The following is a 12,402-nucleotide window of genomic DNA, read 5'->3' on the forward strand; positions in this document are numbered from 1 at the left end:
CTAAATTTAGAATTGGAAGTTAGATGTCGACACACCTCTAAATTCTTCAAAACTTTTAGTAAACCTCTAAAAAGCACACCTAGTGCACCTGTACACCTCAAAAGTAGGTTCAAAAAATGCAAAATTTCACCAAATGTCAAAATAGAAATTCTAGCTTTTGGGTTTGGTTCCCCTTTATACTAGAGCTATGTTTGGGTATTTGCCCTTGAATTTCTCAATAATCTCGATGACTTCAGTTGATCTAGCAAATCTAAGGCCTCATACTTGTCCTTCACTTTTATCCTCTAGTTGCTCACCTCGATGTGAGTCTCTACAAAATCTCTAAGTTTTACATCTAAATCTAATAATGCTTCTTCCGTTCTAAATGCTTGCCTGGTGTCATCATTATTGGAAGCTTCTTCAAAAGTATTCTAAAATTGCTCAACTACTACCTCTACCTTTATCAATTTATCCCTTGCATCATCCTCAAAAATGTCTAAAAATGCATCACTATAATGTTTCTCTATCTCCAAAATTTGCTCTTGGGTTTGATCCTTGAGCTTATGAATCTTCACATGTAATGTTTCCATTACTTTATTGCCATCCACAATCTTTTCTATCCAGTCATCAATTTTATCTAACTCCTCTGTTGCATATACTTCCATTAACATCTGATACCTTTGTCCTTTGATTGAATGTATTGCTTGCAAGTCCTTGCCCTAGGTATGTACTTCATCCATCAAACCAATATCTTGATTCAAAATGGCCACTAACCTATCTGCATTATCCTACATATGGTGTAGTAGCTTCAAATTTCCCTATATAATCTATACACCTTTTTCTTCAAAACTTTCTCTCCATTGCTGAAAAGCTTTCGAAAATGGGTCTCGTTGTACTGTCTCCTTATTCCTTTTCTCCAATGTTGCATTCAAAGTTTCCTCAGGATTCATAGGATCTAGAGGACCAACAACTTCATTCAAATATCCTTTTAAAATCTCATTCTATCTCTAAAGTGTTATCAATTCTACCCCATCTTGTTCTAAGTGCCTAAACACTTCTTTAATTCCTGTTGTCACCATCAACTTAGCAGTGTCCAATGTAGGTTTTCCAAGCATGACCTCCCTGATCTAATAATCTCTTAGAGTCAATTCTTCATCATTTGTATGCGAAGGAGGGATAACCATGTGAGCAAATAAGTCATGATTCTAATCACTCATAATGAAGGCTAATGCATGTGCATCCTTTGGTGGTGACTTAGGTTTCCTTAGAACTTCAATCAATTCCATCATATCCTCTTCCTCAATAGTAAATTATTGCCTCTTGTTTCTTGTCACCTCTTTTCTTAGCCATCTTGAGCTATGCTCCATCAGAGATTTGACTTTTGAAGATGAAGGATTTTTCTCTACTATGCTATTTCCCTTATCCCCCCTTTCTAGAGTCCTCTCCTTTTGTAAGAGATCTACACCGAGAGTCTCTATATCTATGGAGTCCATAGTCATCACCTTCGTGTCTTGGGAAGCCTGCTGAGGGTACTCACATATTTTCCCTTCCTCTGACACTTCATTGGTGAGTATTTGTTGTGGCTCTTCCTCTTATCCTGCTTGGACTTGTTCTCCTTCATTGTTTGGAGGTAGAGGAGTAACCAAACCTTTATCTACACAAAATGTAACTTGCACTAGGGATGGTGGAGCTACTTCAAGACCCTATGGCTCAAGTGGAAACTGACTCCAATCCTCCTATTGAGGTTGATTAGTTGGAGTATCTCTTATTTTATCTCTCACCAATTTAGTTCCAATCGACATAAAATCAAAATATGACATCTGGAAGACATCAGTCCCTACACCCTCCTGCTCATCCATCTATTGTTGCATTTCACCCTCGAAGGTTGTAGATTGAATGGGTTTCTCAAGAATGGATGGTGGTGTAATTGTGGAGTTTATTCTCCATTCTAACTCTGTGGCTCTTGTGAGACAAGTCCTCAGGTTCAAAGGAAGGTTATCCTCTTCATCCTCATCATCCTCTTCTTCCTCTCCTTCTTCTATGATAACTTCCAGGACTGATGGAAAGGGAATAACTCTCCTAATCACCTTTTGTCTCCTCTTGACTAGAGTCTTAATCTCTCTTCTCTTAGGAGTGAAAGGGGAGGCTTGTAACTCTTGATGAGGTGGAGGCACTTCTTGCACTTTAGTTTTAGCTCCTCCTTGCCCTTGTTCAGTTGGTGGCACTTGAGATTGTCCTGGGTCTATGTAGCTTCAATATTTTCTGACCCTTGTACATTTTCTACCCTTGGCTATGGAGGTGCTTGAGTTGCTTCCTCTTCTAGCTTGACTTGTTGAGGAGAAGTTCTCTTCCTCTTATCTTCACCTTTGTAAGCCCTATAATATTCAACTTGTCTGTCAAGTTGGTGTACTATTTTCGGCCTCATAAGGGACAAAGCTATAAATGTAGGCACTATAACCTTAGCTCCTCAACCTCTTGTTGGGCAAGCTTGAGCATGGAAGACTACCACTTGATGAATTGGATCCAATTTGAAAGGTCTTTTGATCCAATCCTTTGTCAATTTGATGACATGCCTAGCCCTATGATTGATGTCCAAGTTTTCTTCCTTATCAACCTCAACATTCATAATAGGTTGATCACCAATCTTGTCCCTATTGAATAATAAATCAAGAACATCCTACTTATCTTGTTGCATAACCTTCAAAGGAATCTTTAGCTTCAAGGCATTTCTTGCCAGATAGAGAGTTATCCTACAATAATCCTTTATATGGATATCGTAGTTGTCAACTGCTTTCATCTCGTGATCCTCAATTGCATCTTCATGCTGAAATGTCTTGCCAGCCAAATATTGTACCCTCCCGATGTTATCAAAATAGGGTTGAGGAGAATTATATTCATCCAAAGGATATCAATCCCACTCAGACTCAAAAGATGGAATATCTTGTCTCCAGACCACACTGAATGGTCTTATAGTAATGGGCCACACCTAGGCTATCTTATTTTGCTTTCTAACTCTGTCATAGGCAGACAAGAGTTGTCATGCTATCTCAAGTGATATAAGCCTATCACTTGGATATCTAGGGAGTTTCTTGGGATTGATCATTGTACTCGCTACCCTCAAATAGGTGCATGTTTGATACTAGATGTGGTAGGCTCCAACTTCTAAAATCTTTTTTGTTGCCTCCTCTAACATCCTCTTAGCATAATCCCCTTCAATAAACTAGATTATTGTGAATATAAATGCATCATTTACTATCTTGTATTCCTTGCTATGCTCTAGAAGCCTTTTCTTCACCAACTAGGGATAAACTATATAGGGCCAAGCATTTGCATCTTGCATACTGCCCTTTTTGAAGAGTCTCAGATAATTTGTCACCCTTGCAGCTAACAAGTATACCAAATATGATGTCATGTAAAACTTATAGTTATTCTTAACTACCACCAGCTACTCACCCAAGTTCTCACTAAGAATGGAAGCCCAATTAATTAGCATCTCCATTGTTTTGATAGTCTCAATAAAATGCACCATCCATATATTTAGGTGTCTTGATGCTAGCAACCCCATGACTCTACTCAAGAGTATGATAGAATATCCAATATCTTCTTTCATGTATCCTCTTGTCATGTCCACTTTTCTTGCTTTACATCCTAGAGGAGTCTTCTCAATAAGGTATGAGGATTGGATGATTTCAGAAGCTTCCTCTTCATGTTCCCTATACCATCTTTCCACTTGGTGATAGGTCAATCTAATGAATTGATCTTCTCTTGAAATATGGAACACCTTCTCTATGTTCTTGGGTCAAACATCTAGGACAATCTCTCTAGTTATGCTCTTTATGACCCTTTCTTTAGAAACATAGTTCTCAACGAGTGTCATGATCAACTTTGAGGACTATACCAATGTTGGATGTGATGTTGCACTGACTAGTCCTGATCGGATAAGAGCGGATATCATCGGGGACCTCTCCATAGGCTTGTTGCACAATAACAAAAATGCACTCAAATTTGTATGACCCAATTTAGTGTCTTGGATCTCTGAATAATCGTCTTGAAAGTGTGACTTGACCAGAACACCTTGAAACTTGAACACCACAAGTTTTGGGACCATCTTTGTAGTAAGGGAGGACAATGAAGAAGCCATTGAATCTGTGCAAAAACATCTATTAGTCTAGAGTCAAAGAAAAATCAATTAAATCAAACCCTAATACTGACATGAACAGAACCCAAAAACCCTAAGTGTTTAAAACATTAAAAAAATCCAATTTGTAAGACTTATATGCAAAAAAAAGGGCACACCTGGTGTACCTCAGAGGTGCGCTGGGTGTGCCTAATCCTTATTTAAGCTTTAATATCTAATGGTGCACACCAGCGTACCTCATGGGGTTTACTGATGCACACCCTATATTCACTTCAAGGCATTCTTAAATGGCACCTATTTAGGTGTGCAACTGTGCACCTTTACTTAGGTAGTTTTAAGTGTTTTTTAATGTTTTTAAAGCTTTTTCAATGTTTTTTTACAAAAAAAGGTGCACAGTAGCCCACCAAGATAGGTGCGCTACTCTGCACCTTATTTTGGTTTCTATTTTGTGTGTAGGTTGAATGAAGGAGGCAAGGCACATCACCGCAACTTAAGAGATGTGTAGGTGTGATGCAAGAGCTAGAGAAGAAGGAGAAATGACAAGTGAGGAGGCAGGGGGATCCTAGATTTTTATAGACCTAGGGACCCAATGCACCCTTTGGTGTTGCGCAGCTGTGCATCACCAAGGGGTGATGCCTTTCTCTATGTTTGGCACACTAGTGCACCTAATGAGCTGTGCTGGTGTGCCATTTAACTTTTTCAAAAATGACTTATCCACCATAATAATGATTTTCGAGATCTAGGTTTTTGAACCGAGACCAAGATCTAACCAAAGACACTGGGAAAAACCCTAGAAAAGACTTAGACCCCAGACTAGGGTTTCAAAAAGCCAAAAAATAAAGTAGGGGGTCCCCATTTCTAGGAAAAATGGGGCACGCATTATGAAACCACAACATGTCTGATGCTATTTGATGAAATACTGAACTAGCTAAGCATCATATACTTATAACAATCATAGTATGTACAAAGTAAGATCTTGGTACATAAAATTTTAACAAAAAATAGAGGGAAGAAAATTCAAATAGGGAGTCATATAGTATCTAACTATAATAATGAATTAAACATAATATCAAAGACAACCTTGTTTACAATGTAATATCATTATGTGCATTTTGTTAGTCCACACCAAAATCAATAACCTAACAATGAGAAAGAGAATATCATACTAATAATTTTAAAGATTACATTAGTTTTATATGTATCTCATTCACTCAGAAGACATACTTGGAAAATATATGTCCTGCATAAAGTTTTGAAAAAGGAAGGGTTAACAGGCCATATCAAAATACATAGTGATATCCAACAACTCTCAAGATAAAGCCATTTATAAGAACTAAAAAAAAGAGTTGAACAAAGAGTGCCCATGCTTACGAACCATTACCTTCAAACCACATTTCAATATGAAACCACACATAATTAAAATTGGAACTAGATAATTGGGATCCTTGAAGGGAGTGTCATGTCCCCTTTTCAAATAATTAAAAAATAATAATCTTTGCTAAGGCAAGCAGGCCCAAGAAAGTGAAGTTTCAGAAAAAGGGGGTTAATCTTTGGAAACCGTTGGACTAATAAATGAAAATTATTATTAAAATATTTTTCATTAACCTCTCTTGGACGTGAGTTACATTTATGCCCTCTTTTAAGGGGTTTGGAGGTATTTTGGGCGGATTGCAGAACTTGATTTTGCTCATTTCTTTGTTATTCTTCAGAGGTTGCCAAACCTGTGGAGAAGGAGACCCAAGAATGGGAGTTTACAGGTTTCCAGGGAGACCCAAGAATGGGAGTTTGCAGGTTTCTAGGAAGGCTAAGGATGGGAGTTTGAAGCCATTCCATGTGCATGCTCATACAGAGTTTGCCTTTGTGCTGAACAGTGCAGATTTGTGAGTTTTCGGGCATTTTTGTGTTAATTTCGGGAGCCCGATGAGCATAGTTTTTGTTCTACATTTGAGAACTATTGTGTAAAGGCTATACGAATCTAGAAATTTCATTTTGTAGGCTGTTATGATGCTGAAATTTCTGTAAAAATTTCCACTTTCAAATTTATTAATAATAGGTGAACCTGTGAAGCTTTTGGCACAATTTCTGGCATACCCGATTTGGGGTTTCTTGAGAAATTTGGTGGATCTTTGTGATATTAGTTGTTTGATCTTGAAAATATGATTAGAGTTTGGAAATATCATACAAAATCAGAAAAGGGACATTTCAGTGGTATCAGAGCCATGATCTTGCCAGCCTGAGGGTTTGTAGAAGTTTTCATGTCAGTTTTGACAACTACCCAGATCTTGCATTTCAGTTTTGAGAACTACCCAAATCTTGCATGTCATAATTTATGGTTGCATGTTGCTTCTAATCAGATACATGTCAAAATTTATGGTTGCATGCTACTTCTAATCATTTTCATGTTAGTTCTTGGTGAATTTGGTGTTTGTAGAAGCTTGCATGTCAGTTTTGACAACAACCCAGATCTTGCATGTCAGTTTTGACAACTACCCAGATCTTGCATGTCATAATTTATGATTGCATGTTGCTTCTAATCAGCTACATGTCAAAATTTATGGTTTCATGCTACTTCTAATCATTTTCATGTTAGTTCTTGGTGAATTTGGTGGTTGTAGAAGCTTGCATGTCAGTTTTGACAACTACCCAGATCTTGCATGTCAATTTTGACAACTACCCAGATCTTGCATGTCATAATTTATGATTGCATGTTGCTTCTAATCAGTTGTATGTCAAAATTTATGGTTGCATGCTACTTCTAATCATTTGCATGTTAGTTCTTGGTGAATCTGGTGGTTGCATGTTGCTTCTAATCAGTTGCATGTCAAAATCTATGGTTGCATGCTACTTCTAATCATTTGCATGTTAGTTATTGGTGTTTGAAGAAGTTATATCCTATTGGGGTTACACTCTACTTTATCCAGAATGGACAGGTATAGTAAAGAGACTCAGAGGACACGATCTTGGACAATTGATATCCAGCGTCAAAATAGTAGAAAGGATGGTTATTTAGACATTCATGATAAACTTATGAAAATAAGCCATGACATGTCTGAGCAATTGATTGAGCACCACCGTATAATGAATGACATGTTGTCCGACCCAGCTAAGGTAGATAAGTTGACTGGATATCTATTTGGTAGATTTTCTCACAGGGCAGATGACACAATTACCAAGAACTTGAATGAAGAGTTTGAGAAACTAGCTGATAGCCAGGTAGAGGTCTCAGATTCTACTCTGTCACAGGAGGTGGTGGGAAAGGATATTACACAGATTGATAGTAATGGTCAACTTGATACTCAAATTGAGACAATTGTTTACAGGTCGTCAAAGGGTGATGCCACAGGTATTCAGGATGGTATAGTTACAACAGGCAGTGACTACAGTGTAGTGGGTTCAGATGATGATTATGAGGATGTTGTTGTGCAGGATGGTGAGATACCTGGTAGAGATGAGTAGACATTGAGCATTCATGATTTTGCTGAGAAAGAGTACCAGGCATAGTTAGATGCTTCACCACATGAGGTTGAGGCTGGTAGTACTTCACATGATTTGTCCAGCCAGCTGAAGGTGAACAAAGATAGTATTGTGACTTTATTATCTCATCATGACAGATATGTGGAGTTAGTTGGTATTGGTCATATTACTCAGGTGAGGAGTTTGCTTGACTTACCAGTTGATTCTAGTTTATGGATATGGACTCGAGATTGTTATATTGGCATTTGGGATTCAATTGATTGGAGATCTTTAACACTTTTTGGTAGCAGTGTTTTTTTGGGTGTTATCATGGATTTGATTAGCAGATTACAGGGTGTTGTCTTTTCTTGTGCCAGTATCTTGTCTGATGTTGGTATTAGTTTTTATACACTGATGTTGGGCTTTGTTCATATATCCAGTCGACCATACTTGCTAGAATGTGTTGATGATCTTTCATATTTGGCAGTGTGTATAGATGAGTCCCAGGATCATATTGGCATTGATGACATCCAGGAGGATGTAGTGGGCGGTTTTGAAAACTTAGTTTCCTTGGGTACAGAGGAGTTGGATAGCAATGCTAATGTTTTTAATACTCCATATGTTGATATGAGCTTTAGATTTGATTCACAGGATATGGATTGTAATACTCTAGAGACTAGTGACTTTGATTATACTCCTTTAGACAGTGCATCAGAGGAGGTTTGTAGGAGACAGTCAAGCCAGTGCCATCATGTGTCTAATCAGTTGAGAGTTAGTGACCGAGACATTGCTATCACTTGTCAACATTTTGATGCTGCTCGTCAGTTGTTAGCAGTTTATGGATGGGGTTCTCCTACTAGTGATGAGCAGGAAGGAAGTTATCTTTCCTTGACAGAGATCCACTCTTTATGGGAGGCTATTCAGATTTTGAGACAGAATTATATGCAGTTGGTAGCCGACAGAGATTATCTTATGGAGTGGCGCAATACAGCATATGATGCATTGTTGGCCAAGGAAGATGAGGTGAGTGAGCTTACTGAGTAGCTTGAGGTGACTTCTGAGATTCTTGAGAGTACACAGTTCGCTTTCAAGGAGTCACAGTTTCATTTGGCTAAGGTGACCATGGAGTTAGAGCGACTACAGTCTTTACCTGATTCTATACAGTCACAAGCTATGGTGTTTGGTGATCCGAGGATGTCCATGGCCGAGATTGTCAGAGACAGTGGAGATGGGGATGCATCCATCCTTGATACTAACATTGGCATATAAGGTTCATTCCCACTAGATTCAAGTTTAGTTGAGTTGGGTGTTGTAGCAGATTGTTGTATGCCTGACAGGGTGGTGGCCTCTAGTACTGAAGGCACGGAGACTAGAGATGTATCAAAGATCATGTGTGATGTTGGTGAGTCGGCAGTTGGCATGGTTCCTACTAGTAATACTACTCCCTTGGTGATATCTTCGGAGGTAGTAGTTAGTTCCAACATGGTTAATGATCAATTGCAGTTAGTTTCATCTAGATTACAGTCTGAGCCACTAACTGAGATTGGTGCATTCTATCGGCATTACACTATGAGGTACACTCATCAATTTACCTTTGATGACCATGTTGATGAGATGATGATACAAAGATGTACTTTGGTTCCTAGTGCTTGTCATCAGTTATGGGATAGTTTGACACCTCAGGATGAGGGTTGCGATGGGCATGACATGGCGATAGGTTCTACAGTTGACAGCTTGATAATAGATGACTTAGAGCAGGAGTTTCAGAGTGATGCTTCAGCGGGTGTTGTTATTGATTCTACTCCTTTGGCTATGACATCTCCTGACTCAGCTGGTGATCAGTCACAGTGGGTTGTATCACTTGTTCATGGTGAGTTGTTGACTAAGGTTGGTTTTTTTTATCAACATTATATTGCAAGGTATGTACATTAGTTAGCATTTGATCCTTGTGTTGAGGAGTTGATGGCAGGAAAATTTGGTTTGGGTTCCAATTCTTGCTATTTATCTTGTGATGGCTTTTCACCATCAAGGGTGCATGGTAGTTATGGTTATGATATAGTGGCCGGTGATCTACAGAGTTGTGTTGACTGCATGCATTATATAGTGTGTGGATTCTCCATACTTGGTATAGTTTCATTCAGGAGCATTCACCATTGTTGCAGAGTTGGATTGTACATTCCGTATAGGCCAGTGGAATGCATTGATGGTATTTACTATGTTGGTAGTCCTGTTTACTTGGGTTTTGATGTTCTAAGAGTGTGTCTCATGGGTTTTTGACTGTAGAAGTTGTGATTTTGGAGTTTGGTTGAGCTATAATTGTCAGTTTGATTATGGATTCCTCTTGGTCATATTGCAGAGGATATTGTAGGAGCCTGTGCTAATTGGTAGTAGTATAGTTCATGACTACATTTGGGATCCAGGTGGATTGATTGGTTTATTATTCAGCCATTGCTTGAGGACAAGAAATGTTTGGGAGGGAAGGACTTGTCATGTCCCCTTTTCAAATAATTAAAAAATAATAATCTTTGCTAAGGCAGGCAGGCCCAAGAAAGTGAAGTTTCGGAAAAAGGGGGTTAATCTTTGGAAACCGTTGGACTAATAAATGAAAAGTATTATTAAAATATGTTTCATTAACCTCTCTTGGACATGAGTTACATTTATGCCCTCTGTTAAGGGGTTTGGAGGCATTTTGGGCGGATTACAGAACTTGATTTTGCTCATTTCTTTGTTATTCTTCAGAGGCTGCCAAACCTGTGGAGAAGGAGACCCAAGAACGGGAGTTTACAGGTTTCCAGGGAGACCCAAGAATGGGAGTTTGCAGGTTTCTAGGAAGGCTAAGGATGAGAGTTTGAATCCATTCCATGTGCATGCTCATACAGAGTTTGCCTTTGTGCTGAACAGTGCAGATTTGTGAGTTTTCGGGCATTTTTGTGTTAATTTCGGGAGCCCGATGAGCATAGTTTTTGTCCTACATTTGAGAACTATTGTGTAAAGGCTATACAGATCTATAAATGTCATTTTTTAGGCTGTTATGCTGCTGAAATTTCTGTAAAAATGTCCACTTTCAGATTTATTAATAATAGGTGAAGCTGTGAAGCTTTTGGCACAATTTCTGGCATACCCGATTTGGGGTTTCTTGAGAAATTTGGTGGATCTTTGTGATATTAGTTGTTTGATCTTGAAAATCTGATTAGAGGTTGGAAATATCATACAAAATCAGAAAAGGGACATTTCAGGGAGACTCCAATACATGCATGGTTACATCCTTGGCTTCCATTGTTGGGCCAGCATATGGAGCTTTCATATCCAACCATTCATTATAAGTTAGGGAATCCACTTCATGCCTGGAATGCAAGCGAAGCATTTGCATATGCAATTTTATCACCTTCAAAATTTGTATTTGATCCTGCTAGCTGGGAACAACTAATTGTTCATTTTATTGTACCTAATCTGATGATAGTTCTACTAGAATTTGTAATCAGCCGAGCTAATTAGAAACTAGACCAATTTAACTAGGTTATGAGTTATTTTTTTCTAAGAATATTTGCTATAATATGTTTTTGTAAAATTTCTTGTGAACTCTGCCCATATTTCATGGTCTATATTATTTTTGTGTAGGATCTTGAGGTAAGTTACTTACCATGAGTTGAGTGAGTTTTATTGTTTTATTATTTGGATTCTAGAATATGTATGCACCTGGATCATTTTTGTTGTTGTGAGATACTATGTAATAAGCACCTTAAAAGAGATCTCTCTGACTATATAAACAGATACATGTTTAGTACGAATTATAAAGACATGCATGTTTACAAGGAAAAGAAAAAAAACATTTACATACATACCTCTTCTCGCCCCTTGAAGAAAATTGTAGAGCAAGGGCATGTAGATTACAAGGGCATGACATGATAATGAAATCACAGAGCAAGGGCATGGCATGACAATGAAATCATAGAGCAAGGGCATGACAATGAAATGTAGAGATCATGAGGGCACATTAACCAAATGCACCAATCACAAGGGCATGGCAAACATTGGCCAAAGTTTCTAAAAACATTCATTAGTGTTACAACTTCACCACAATCCCTAAAAATATCTAAGAATTCAAAGTTTCAACATTGGCTAGAGTTTTTAAAAACATTCATTAGTATTACAACTCACTGAAGAAGAGCATCATTTGATAGTCCTAGCAAAAGGGGAATTTGTAATCAACCCAACTAATCAGAAACTAGACCAATTTAACTAGGTTATGGCTTGTTTGTTTCTAAAAATATTTGCTATGATATATTTTTGTAAAATTTCTTGTAAACTCTACCCATTTTTTGTGGTTTGCATTATTTTTTGGCAAGATCTTGAGGTAAGTCACTTAGCACAGGTTGAGTGAGTTTTATTGTTTTAATATTTGGATTCTGGAATATGTATGCAGCTAGATTATTTTTGGTAAAGTTGATTATTCATTTTATTGTACCTAATCTGATGATAGTTCTACAATAATTTGTAATCAACCCAACTAATCAACAACTAGACCAATTTAACTAGGTTATGGCTTATTTCTTTCTAAAAATATTTGCTATGATATATTTTTGTAAAATTTCTTACGAACTCAACCCATTTTTCATGGTCTGCATTATTTTTGTGCAAGATCTTGGGGTAAGTCACTTATCACAGGTTGAGTGAGTTTTATTGTTTTATTATTTAGATTTTGAAATATATATGCAACTAGATCATTTTTTTTTTGTGATATAATATGTAATAAGAACCTTAAAAGAGATCTCTCTAACCATATAAACAAATACATTTTTAGATGGAAATGTAAAGACATACATGTTTACAAG

Source organism: Cupressus sempervirens, chromosome 2, assembly GCF_028749045.1.
Source record: "Cupressus sempervirens isolate cs-2001-9-10 chromosome 2, ASM2874904v1, whole genome shotgun sequence".
NCBI classification, from domain to species: Eukaryota; Viridiplantae; Streptophyta; class Pinopsida; order Cupressales; family Cupressaceae; genus Cupressus; species Cupressus sempervirens.